The 12148-nt window shown below is 38.2% G+C and overlaps 1 protein-coding gene across 6 annotated transcripts in view; it reads left to right on the forward strand.

Moving 5' to 3' along the window:
• GLIS3 (GLIS family zinc finger 3) overlaps positions 1-12148 on the forward strand; it is a 654971-nt gene that overhangs the window by 262393 nt on the left and 380430 nt on the right. The gene's annotated exons all lie outside the window — the stretch shown is intronic.

A 12148-nucleotide genomic window follows, 5' to 3' on the forward strand; every position in this document is an offset into this window, starting at 1 on the left:
TCAAATCTGCCTGATGTGATTAAATAAATAAAATTAACGTTAATATCCTCTTTGTCTCTTGAGGCTGAAACACCACCAGTGAAACATCTGGTAAAGATCAGAAAGAGTGTAGCTTCCAAGTCATATCCCACAAGGCACCAGTCTGTCAAATATTTAATGCAAGCTCAACGATTAAAAAATAAACTATATCACAAGATTTTTTCCCAACAATTTTACTTAAGAAAGAAATACTAACTTATTTATCTGTGTATGTACATGTTTAACATACTGTAGATCTATATATGTAATCATAAATTTCAAATTCCTTACTATAGGTAAAAGCAAAAACACAGAAATTTTCATCACATGGGGTACTAACCACAGTATATAAAGCATCTGTCAAATCAGATTTCACATCCCAAAACACAGTTTAGAAACCTGCCATTTGGTAGTGGTTTGGTATTATTTCCCTTTAGAAGGCATTTAATCCACTTTACCTGGGGAACCGGCCTTTCGTGAACTTTGTCCTGAAAATAAATTCATTGCAGATCTGTGAAAATGTTTTAAAGCAAATGGTGGTTTATGTTTCATTGCCCTGCGATTCCAGGATTAATGAAAACCAATAGATAATGAGAGCACCCCTAAGAGGTTAAATATTTGAGGCTTAATCCTCATTAAGCAAAATCATTAGCTACATGATGGTTAATGTTCCTTTTAGTTCATATTTGTTTTGTGGTTTTTCTCTCATTTCATGCCCCAAAATAATGTTTTTAAAATTAGGAAGAATTATATAAATATTTTTATAAATGATCTGATTAAGGGGATGTATTTTAAACCTTTTGAGATTTGCTCATAAAGATTTTGAAATGTATTTTTCTGAGTTCATTCACACTACAACAGTATGGAAAATTAATTTGGCAATTTATTAGAAATGTCATTTGTGACCTTTGGAATATTTCCTGATTACCATTTCTTTGAGTGATTGTGTTGACATCTTAGAGTCCAGATAGCATTTGAGTATGTAGAATAAAAGACCAAATATGTTTATTTTTTAAGAAAAGGGGTAGTCTGATATTCTTTGATCTTTCAGAAATGTTTTCTTCAAGCTCTCGATAGAATGATGTGGAAAGAGATGTTTGTTATTTTTTTCCAGCAGATTTATTAGTTTCTACTGTCATTACTGAGTCAGGACTTCTAAACTATCAATAGGACAATGGATGATGTAACCCTGGGCAGTGGTTGTGTGACTGGCAAACACAGCAGTTGGGTGGACAGGCTCCATTTCCCTGTAACTCTGGGCAGTTTCATTGAGAGGGTAGATTGGTTAGTCTAATTGATGTCATCACTCCTAAGGGAGGTTAGTATAGAGAAGAATTTGGTGAGAAGACGGAATGAAACCTGTGTGTTCTATTTTGCAGCATGGTATTTTTATTTTCTTGGGCCGTACATACTGGTCTCGAGTGGGGATATTGACTAATCTTTTTGAGGGATTTTTTTTTTTTAAAGATTTATTTATTTTATACAAGAACTGGGGTACAGGCCAGATGCGCGGGAGGGTGAGAGGATTCACCAGATACAGGGCAGGGAACAGACCAGGCAGACTGACAAAATACACTGCTGAGGGGAGCAGCAGGCGAGACAGGAGAGATCTGCCATGCTATGTGGGACCCTTGCAGGCCTGCCAGGATTTTGAACTGGCGCTGAAGAGGCTGTGGACAGCTTCACAGAGTGGCGCTCAATCACCTGCGCCACGAGGGGAGGCCCAAGAAATATTTTTTTTTAAAGATTTATTTATTTTTATAGAAGAGCTGGGGTACAGGCCAGAGGCACGGGAGGGTGAGAGGATTCACCAGAGACAGAGCGGGGAGCAGAACAGGTAGATGACCGAAATACACTGCTGACAAGAGAGGTCTGCTGTACCATGTGGGGATCTCCCTGGCCAGCCGGGAATCGAACCCGTGCTGCAGAGGCTGTGCACAGTTTCACATCACTGTGCTCAATCCGCTGTGCCACCGGGGAGGTCCTTGAAGGAGAATTTTAAAGAATTTTTTTAAAAAAGATTAATTTGAAAAGTTGTTGGAAATTGGAAAATGAGATGGTCCAATTTGAACAGACAGGGACAGTATGCATGAGTAATTGGACAGTGCTCCAAACTTAGGGTGAACATATAATTTGTTACTCAAGTTTGGACACTTTGTAATAGTGAAAGGTATTCTTTTTCATTGGAATATCAGTGTAAACCAGACTTGTCCGGAAAAACGAGGTCGTAGATAGTCTTCCTACCCAAATTATACATGCACTGTGTGTTGAATCAGTCAATATATGTTTATTTCTTCCTTTGCCACTGAATACAAGCCATGTGCTACACCTGGTCCTGGATGCTAGGAGGTAGAGAAATAAATGGGATATTCCTTTTAGGAGCTCACAATATTCTAGGAATGAGAGTTATGCAGATAGTTATTTACACAGTAATGAAACAAGGGCTATGATAGAGGTCTGTGCAGGGGACGAAGCTTCCAATTTTCTGTAGAACCTGGGAGACTTCTTAGAGGAGGTAGCTGCAACTTGAAAGAAGAGAGTAATTCTTGCAGAGAAAGGGAGGGATGTCATTCAGGTGGCGGTCCCCCAATAATTCCATAGCACAGAGGTGTGAAAGAGCCCAGGGAAAGAAACTGTTATGAAGTACTTTGATGGTACCAGGCAGTAGGAGTAGAAAGAGAGGCTAGAAATTTACCTTGGGCCAATGTAAATTAAATAGAAATTAAATGAGAATCACATTAAATAGGAATAATATTTTGAAAATTGGAATCATACACCTAGTTAATAGAAATGCAAATTCAGTTAATAAAAAGAAATCTTAGGCGGTAGCATCACTGAGGTAGCAAGCACCGAGCTTTAGTGCATCTGAAAAGAAACTTCAGCTTATCCTAAACCATATCAGTCTCTTTATAAAGTTTTTTTTAAAGATTTATTTATTTATGCATACAAGAGCTGGGGTACATGCCAGAGGTGTGTGTTGGGGGGTGAGAGGATTTACCAGAGACAGAGCGGGGAACAGAATAGGCAGATTGACCGAAGTACACTGCTAAGGGGAGCAGCCGGTGAGTCAGGAGTGGTCTGCTGCACCATGCGGGTAGCTCCCTCGCTGGCCAGGGATTGAACTTGTGCTGCAGAGGCTGAGGACAGCTTCATAGGTTGTGTCTTAACCCCTTGCGCCACCCGGGAGCCCCTGTCTCTTTAAAGTTTAATCGTTAACGTTTATAGTTTAAAATGTATCTCTGCCAGATATGTGAAATACAAATTTTTCTTTTGTCAAGTGATCTGCCTGGGAAACACATACATGGAGACAAGCATAAAAACATTTTCTGTTGTGGATTTTAAACAAAAAAATTAAAAACCTGGGGGAAGACTAGAGACCAAAGCTATTTGATCAGTTATGTAGAATGATTAAGATGTGGACAGAAGCTGCATACATTATCCTGTGTATGAGTGGCCTTCCTTTAGTTAAATATTTCCTTTTATAATCTGTAAAGAGAGTGAAGTACTGTTAAACAAAGGTTTGGACTAGTGCTCATTATGCTGAGCCTGTCAGCTTTTTCAAGACTTTCCCCCACCCACTGCTAAGATTTACTTTGGAATTTTTTTCTGCTCAAACTGAATTTATACAGAATGGAGTTAAATGTTTGAAATGGTAAGAGGAGAGCAAGTTAAATTAATTTTTACCAAAATGGTGCCCACTCCCAGTGATTCAATCTGGAGCATCATTGTGCCACAAACCTCTCTGGACTAAGGAAGGAAGAATGAAAGGAGAGACTAGTCTTTTGCTACTTGAGCTTCCTGCTCTAGAAATACTCATCTCACCTGGGATTAAACCCTCCAAGGTCAGGCCACTTACTTATGTGACCAGAGAGCACAGCCAAAACCAGCATCAGTGCACTCAGGTGTTTAGAGTGTTCCAGAGAGCACATGTGATTAGTCTTGCTCTTAAAGCTTGCTTTGTAGAATCATTTCTTTTCTGTGTTTTAGAATGTTTTTTTGGAAGTGCTTTAATTTTTAAGTTGGGGTATGGCTATTGGTCTTGTTGAGCCTACTCTATAATAATAAGAAATGTTGCCATTACTAAAGTCTTTCTCTCCTACCATTGCCTTCCTGCTTACAATTTCTACTGTGAAAAGATGAAATGGTGCTTTGTTATCCAAGAGAATGGATTTGGGGCTGAGGGAGAAGTTGAAGGGAGACCCACCAAAAGTGAAAATTTGTGTTTATTCAAATTTGAGGTGACTCCGACTGCCTTCTTTCCTCAGAGTTTTCATGCTAACCCATGCTAACCCGTCGTTTTGCTCATTATTTTCCTCTACATCTATTCAACACTTGCTTTCAGGGAAGAGCTTCAATAAAGATAGAATTCACAAATATGAACAATGAATGACTGAGGAAAGATTCTAGTGATTCTTCTAGGGGTAGCTACATTTTTTCACTTTAATAATAAGGAAGTATTTAGCCTCTCCCTTCCACTACTCAAAGATAATTATTTTTAACACCTACCCACAGTACCTTGCTCAATGATTAGATGAAAAGATAGCATATAGCAGACCTCAAAAAAAATACATATACACACTAACATATTTATCTCTCTGTATGTCTGTGTTTATGTATGTATTTGTATGAAAATGGAGATCTGTATACACATATATACATATATATGTTTATATCCACATGCTTGGTGTTAGATGATGAATTCATGGAGGTTCATTATTCTATGTTGCTATTTGTATGAAGATTTGAAATTTTCCATAATAATTAGTTAAAAATAAATGTAAAATTTCTTGAGCTAACTTACAAGGAAAAGAGACAATTTGTTTCTCTGGCAACTCAGAAAATCATGAAAGCCATTTCTTCCCCTGTAGGCCACCCATGTTCTGATCTGAAGGAAATTATTTCTATTGCTTTTAAAGATCTCTGAAATTTCTCTGCTTAAGAATGAGGTGAGAGATACTCTTAGACAGTAACATGTTATTTGAAAATGTAAATGATAACAAGCATTACTGGACTATATTAAGGTAATCTAATTTCTCTAACAAATAGCCCTAATTATCAATGGCTGGGTATGATAAAGGTTTATTTCTTATTCAGGTTCTAATGTAGCTTGCTCCTTGTGATCTTACAGTGACTCAATCCTTTAATATCTTGACTGAAGTCTGAGTATAGGGCAAAAGACAGAATGTTGATGATTGTACAGAAGAGTTGTAGGGGCTGGGCCTGAAGTGGTATACTTCACTTCTTCTGAATCCTATTGGCTAGAACTCAATCACATGATCCTAATTAACTGCAAGGGAGACTGGGAAGTGTGGTCCTCCTGTGTGTGCAGAAGAAAGCTAAACACATTGTATTGTTCCTGCCCCAGGGAACTAGATATGCCCCTCCTACTTCACCTCTGACTTATCCTGGTTCTCTGTACTTTAAAAGAAGAACCTTTTTAGTATTGATCAGCTTTCCACTGTGGTAATCCTGTCTCATCAAAGTGGCTTTGTTAAAGACCGTTTCTTTTTTCTTATCAGTGCTGGCTACTCTAAATTGCTTTTTGGCTTACAAAATCTTTCCCAGCTCAAACATTTTTTCCCCCTATTTACTCTCTGAGGATTCCATCACTATATTGTCACCACTCCTGAGAAAACTCTTGTTACCTCAAGTGAATTACTACGTTTTCCCTACCTTGTCTGAATTACATGTTGTTGGTACATAATTCCCCATTCCTCATCATTTTCTAAGTCATGAGGATGCATGATGTCTTCATGTCCCACAGGCACTCACCCTTGAGGGAGATCTGCTTATTATCAAGGGCAAGGTCATAAAGGAATCACTGAGAGATCCACCATTGTAAGTAGAAATTTGGTGTGAAGGGCTATTTTACTATGATCCTGAAACACAATATTCCCCATCTATTCATAAAGTAGCTTATTTGATACACACAGTGTGGTCATAAATGCTCTTCTATTCTCTGAATGCTTGCTTTTGGTCATAAATTGGCACATACTCAAGGAAAAAATGACAATGTGCCTCTATGGACACTTTTGGTCCATTTCCATAAATATATTCAAACAAAATAAAATTGCCTGGCTCTTTATACTATGTCCTTTAGTGTGTTTAAGCTTACAAAATTACCCCCAAGGATGACAAATTGTAAACATCATGCAATACCGCAGCCCCAGTTCAAGGCCTGTCTCAGTGTTCAGCCGACATTCACCCTTCCTAGAAACGTTTAAAGTGTTTTAGGAAAATGAAGCTAGGCAAACAAGCTTATCAAGAACTACAATAAAAAAAATCATTGATTCTAATTAGAAGGCGTCACATACACAGAAACAAAGCTGCTTTTGTGTAGTGGAAAGTCTACCTGTTCTCTGAAATATACAGAGTGCTCTCCAGTGGTTTTAGACAAAGTTTCAGGGCCTTGACCTATTGGCCCATCTCAAGTGATTAAGCTGCACTTGTCGAAACTTGTTGAAGGTGTTGTTAGGAGGTGTGCTGGGATATACTGGGTTAGAAAGGTGTGATAATGAGACAGACACTCTTGTTTTCTGAAAGTTCCAAACTACATCATAAATCCAGGTAAAGTGTATCAAAATCTTGAGGTAAGAAGTGAATTTAGAGTAGTATCTCCAGTTGGCCCTGTTGGAATTATTTTCCCCAACAACCCAGAGCATTGCCCACCACAGGTGAGCACTCCAACATCTCAGGCTGTCTGGGTCAGCCTGCTCCTGCTCCTTTGAGTGCCCTAAGAAGGCCAACTTTTGTGGTAACTGTGTTTTATGCAATGTTCATGGAATGGGGTCTTTAAGATGGAACCAGTCAAGGAAAGTGCTGTATAATCTGAGCAATAATGGAGAAATCACTACTTGCTTACTCCATTGAGGTAATAAATCAAAACCAACAACTGTGTTACTGTCACTTTTCTTAAATTCAGAACTTGAGATAAAGTGAATTTCAGTTCACAGGGTCAGAAACATAGGTATTGGTAAGTCAGTGGGCAATTTAATTCAAAATTAACAGTACATATTGACTATTTGCAGTGTCAGTGATTTATTTTTAAGGAGGAATTTCATAAAAGATATTTGTTATTGCCTGATTGTACATTTCCCCCAAAGATTGGCTTGCTAATTACCATCACTGAGTAATAGGGGTTGGTTAAAATAAAAAAAGCCATTGTGTTCTGAAGGAATGATGTTGTCAAGTGTCTTGACAGGCTGCTGCTGCACTTGTCAAACAGCTGAGCCTGGAAGTGAAGTTTTGAAATTGGCTTCTCACTTAGTCGAGATTAGAATAGGCTTAATTGAAGGTGTCTGAAATGGGGCAGGGCAATTAAAATTCTTAAATAAAGAATTTATACATTTCTAAAAACATTGTATTGACCATCTATAAACCACTTTTGCTCTCCATTTTTTACTCACATATTATATAAAATTCAAAAGATGTAGGGAAAAAAATAAGGGTATAGGTATTGTTTTACTTAAAGATCTTTTAGGTATTTAAATATTTGGTTCATGTTGTAATACTGAGTTGATTATGTAATTACAGATGTGCATACTCTCTGTGGTCTCTAACAGTGACCTTCAGGTGCAAAACAGAAAGAAAGTTCTCAGATAACTACCTCTATTTCATTCATTCAACTATTTCTTGAGCAATTACTTCATGACAGTTACTCCTCTAGGCCCTGGGAATAGAGCAGAGAACAGATCAGACCTCAAACTCTGTTTTCTTAAAGTTTACCCTCTGGAGGGTAGCATAGTAAATAATACAGATACCTGGGGGAAGAAATTTTCAGGTAAGGAGACTAGTAACTACAAAGGTCTTGAGGCAGGAGTATTGATTTGATGTTCTAGAAATATCAAGCAGTCCGGGGTGGCTGCCATAGAGTGAACAAGGAGAGAGAAGTGGAGGTTGGGTGGTGGGGGATAATGGGAGCTTGATTGTTTAGGACCTTATAGGCCATGAAAGAAAGGCTTTGAGTCAAGAAATGGTAGCATCTTATTTATGGTTTAATATAATTGATGAGTGCTGTATAGAGAGTATATTGAAGATAAAACGTAGAAGCAGAGAAAACAAACTTCAATGAGTGGGATCTCCGTAGTAGCCTTCTCTCTGGCTTTCCTGCATATATCCAGTGGCACATGTCAGAATAAATAATTGCATTCTGCCTATATAAACATATCTAGACCTGGTAAGATTTTCTAGTCATCTAAATATGGGGTGTGGGAGACAGAAGTGTCAAGGGCGACTCCAAGCTTTGGCTTGCATATCTGGAAGGATGGAAAATTACCTTTAACTGTGATGTGGGTGATGTGGAAGGTTTGGAGAGGAAGCAAAGACTTTGATTTATCTTTAAATTTGAGTTCCAGTTGGAAACTCTGGAGATCAGAGAAGTCTAAACTGATATAATTTGGGGTAACATGTACAGCTGGTATGTAAAGTTATGAAATTGGCTCACCTGATTTAATGTGATATGAGAGGTAGAATCATGAAAAAAAATTGGTGTCTATACTCTGGAATCCATGGGAGATGGGTGAAGTGGACTCCTTTTTCCCAAATGCCTTGTATCTCCTTTGCTTCAATTTGTTGTATTGTCTTAACCCTACCTTCTGTGTATCTAGAACTTCAAGGGGGTATTGAAGAGAAAATGATTGGACTGAGGAGGTTGTGACAAGTGAGCTCACCTTTGATTTACCTTTTATTTATGTCTCTAGATCAGAAGATAGGTAAACAGGAAACAAGGAGGACATGCTTCAAGAGAATGAATAGGTTTGTGCTAGCATGGTCTCAGGCTGTTGAAATTAAGGAGGGGTGTTAGTGATAGGATTTAAATACCTTAGTTCATGCAGAACTTAATAGCATGTAAGCAGACATTGAGAAATAGCATTCAGTCACTTCTACTATCAGGGTGACACTGAGGTAACAAGGGTAACACTAAGGTAACAATAGACTGGATGACTTATTGGTCAGTGTATATTAAAGGGATTCAGAAAACAATGGATAGTTTTTTCCTACCTTTCCAACAGTGAGTCTGTCTTTTAATAAAATAATCTCTCAGTGATTTTGATGGTATCTTGCATTCGGAAAATACCTTCTCAATTGCCTGACTGACTTCTACTTAGAAAGTAGAATGTCTCTATAGTGTTGATAAGGAAGCAATATGAAATGGTTGCTTGCTGGAGACTCTCAGGAGTTATACCCAGGTTTACACTCTAAATGTGTAAGTAATGTGAAAGGCTCAAGGGCACTTTACTTGTTCACTGAACTCTAGTGAGTTCAGTGAGTCTGTGAAAATAAATTTAAGATCACACAATTACATTTCTTATTATATAAACAGCTTAATTAAAAAAAAGACCTTTTGTGTACCAAGTATTGGGTTTGTTTACTGTGGAGTATGATAGCTAGGAAACAAAACCTTACATTTTAGTTTTTAGACAATTTTATGATGTTCATGTCATAGCAGTAATAAACTTTTTTGGTTCCAGAGAGATGCCTCTTTTGTTTGACTAAAGTGTTACATCACATCTGCATCCAAAGAAGGGATGGGATTTTTTTCTCTTTACATTTATATCTCCTTTTGTTGCCTCACATCTCCCTCCTCACCACCGCACTCTGTCTTTTTAGCACCTGCTCATTCCCTTTGTTTTTTCTTTTTATGAAAAACTATGAAGGGTAACTGTAAAGAGAAAAAAGAAGTTGTAACAGTGCATAAAAACTGTGTATTTCCATCTAGTGACTGAAAGAAAGCATATCCAGTGCTTAAAACTAGTGACATTTAATATGTTTATATCTTATAGAGTTTATACCTATTTGGGGAATTGTCTTATATTCTCTAGCAGGATACAGTGTCCCTAGTAAGGCTTCACTATTAACATATGGAATGGATAATATTTTGTTAATGTAAGGCTCTCTTGCAAATTGTAGGATGTTTAACTGCCTCCCTGGCCCACCCTCTAGCAATCCTTTCACTCCTTATAGTGACCAATAAAGGATTGGACTGTGTCTCAAAATTCTCCTGGTTGATAACCACTGAATTATGGCAGCCTGAATTTATCATCCTTATTCATGTAGAAAGAGAGCAGTTATGGGGCCTCTGTGGTGGCCTAAGGGTTAAGTCTCAGCACTGTCACTGCAACAGTCTGAGTTCAATACCAGGCCAGACAACTAGCCCAGCAGACTTCTGTCTCGCCCACTGCTCCCCTTAACAGTGTATTTCAGTAAATCTGCCTGTTCTGCTCCCCACTGTTTCTGGTGAATCCTCTCAACTCCTGCACCTCTGGCCTACACCCCAGTTCTTCTACACAAAAATTTAAAAAATAAATAAAATTTAAAAAAAGAAAGAGAACAGTTATTTTGAGATTACAGTCAGTGTCTGAAACATGAATATCTGACTTTAAAAAAAGTCTTCATTTGTCATTGCCACATGTGAGAGCTTGAGATAGCCTCAGTTTCTTCCTTGGCTTCATAAATGACCCTGGCAATGACCTCTGTTGAAGAAATAATCTCTTAGGCATCCAGGATTGTAATAGGAAGGAGTTACAAATTGTTCCAAGTACCTATTTGACAGTGGGATTTTCTTTCCTTTCCTTTTTTTTTAAGCTTTTGAAGGAGAGGTTGATTAGGAAAGGGAGGAAGAAAAACAGAGGAACCTGCATAGTCACAAGCAGGCTGGAGAGCTGCCTGGATTTCTTTTTCTTACAGAAATACTAATATGTGTGCCGAGTTGGTTCTTTGTCCTAGAAGAAGACTTTTATTTAAAGTTTATTCTCTTCTGATGGGGAAGCATTTAATGTAAAAATAGTGTGATCTTCTAAACCAGAATTTTAGCCTTAGATGAGAATCCTCAGCAATTTTAGTTTTCATAGTGAAACCATAGTATAATGAAAATACACAGTGATTTAGAGGTTTGCATATGCAGTTTCACTGTGTCTCTCTCCTTGAATGCTTTCTTCTTGATTTAAAAGTGAAGCTCATTCATGCTTCCATTTAGAATAAGTCTTTGAAAGGCTGTGCTTTTGGTGCCCAAGATGGCACTAAGTATAATGACTCATTAACAGGAAAGGGAATTATTTTTCCATTATGAACTGACTTTAATGGGAAAAGTCAAAAGATGTTTAAGACCTATAGCCATATAAATCTAGCCATGCATGTAAGATTAAGCTTTACTTTCTGAATCAGCTAAATAGAAGCAGTTTAAAAACAAACAGCTTTCTGAATCTTCATGAGAAAAATATTAGGTGTAATTATCAACAATAATATGTATTGGGTATCCTCTGGTGGCACAGGTGGCTGAGCGCAGCGCTATGAAGCTGTTTGCAGCCTCTGCAGCACTGGTTCGATCCCAGCCGGCTGGTGAGGGTCCCACATGGCGCTGCAGACCTCTTCTGTCGCACCTGCTGCTACCCTCAGCAGTGTATTTTGTCAATCTGCCTGTTCTGTTCCCTGCTCTGTCTCTGGTGAATTCTCTCACCCTCCCGCACATCTGGCCTGTATCCCAGTTCTTGTCTAAATAAATAAATAAATGTAAGATACTGATTGTTTAGCAAACATGTTATACACAGGAAACTTTTTGAGTCAATATGAGGTTTGGAGATACTTTATACAGAGTGACTAGTGGCAATAATAGTAGACATTGACAAATTAAAGTGTCCTTATTTGATTTATACAGAATAATAAAAAGCCCACTATGCTCGTGACAGGAGAAAAATAAGTAGGGACAGCTGCATTTGAACATTTATTTTGGGACCCCAAGAGAAAAAGAGTTTTCAATGATGTAAGGCAGTCTATCAGGGAAGCTGAACTCTATGCAAACTAATAACATCTTCCATTTGTTAAGTCAGTTTCACAAAGCTCTGCCCCTTGCAGAATTTCATTGAATTTTCACAATAATCCTGTGAGGTAGAAAAGTTGTTTGTGGTTTTTATTTCCATTTTAAAGTGAACAACTACTCACATGATTTCATCTAAGTTTATATCGCCAGTAAGTAATGGATTATGCCTGGTGGTGCAAGGAGTTAAGTCACTACGAGCGGCCACTGAGTTCGATCCCAGGCCAGCGAGGGAGCTGACCCACATGGTGCAGCAGACATCTCCTGTCTCGCCTGCCACTTCCCTCCACAGTGTATTTCAGTCAGTTCACCTGTTCT

Source organism: Talpa occidentalis, unplaced genomic scaffold (genome assembly GCF_014898055.3).
Source record: "Talpa occidentalis isolate TD23 unplaced genomic scaffold, MPIMG_talOcc4v2.1 talOcc4.7, whole genome shotgun sequence".
In the NCBI taxonomy this organism is placed as follows: Eukaryota; Metazoa; Chordata; class Mammalia; order Eulipotyphla; family Talpidae; genus Talpa; species Talpa occidentalis.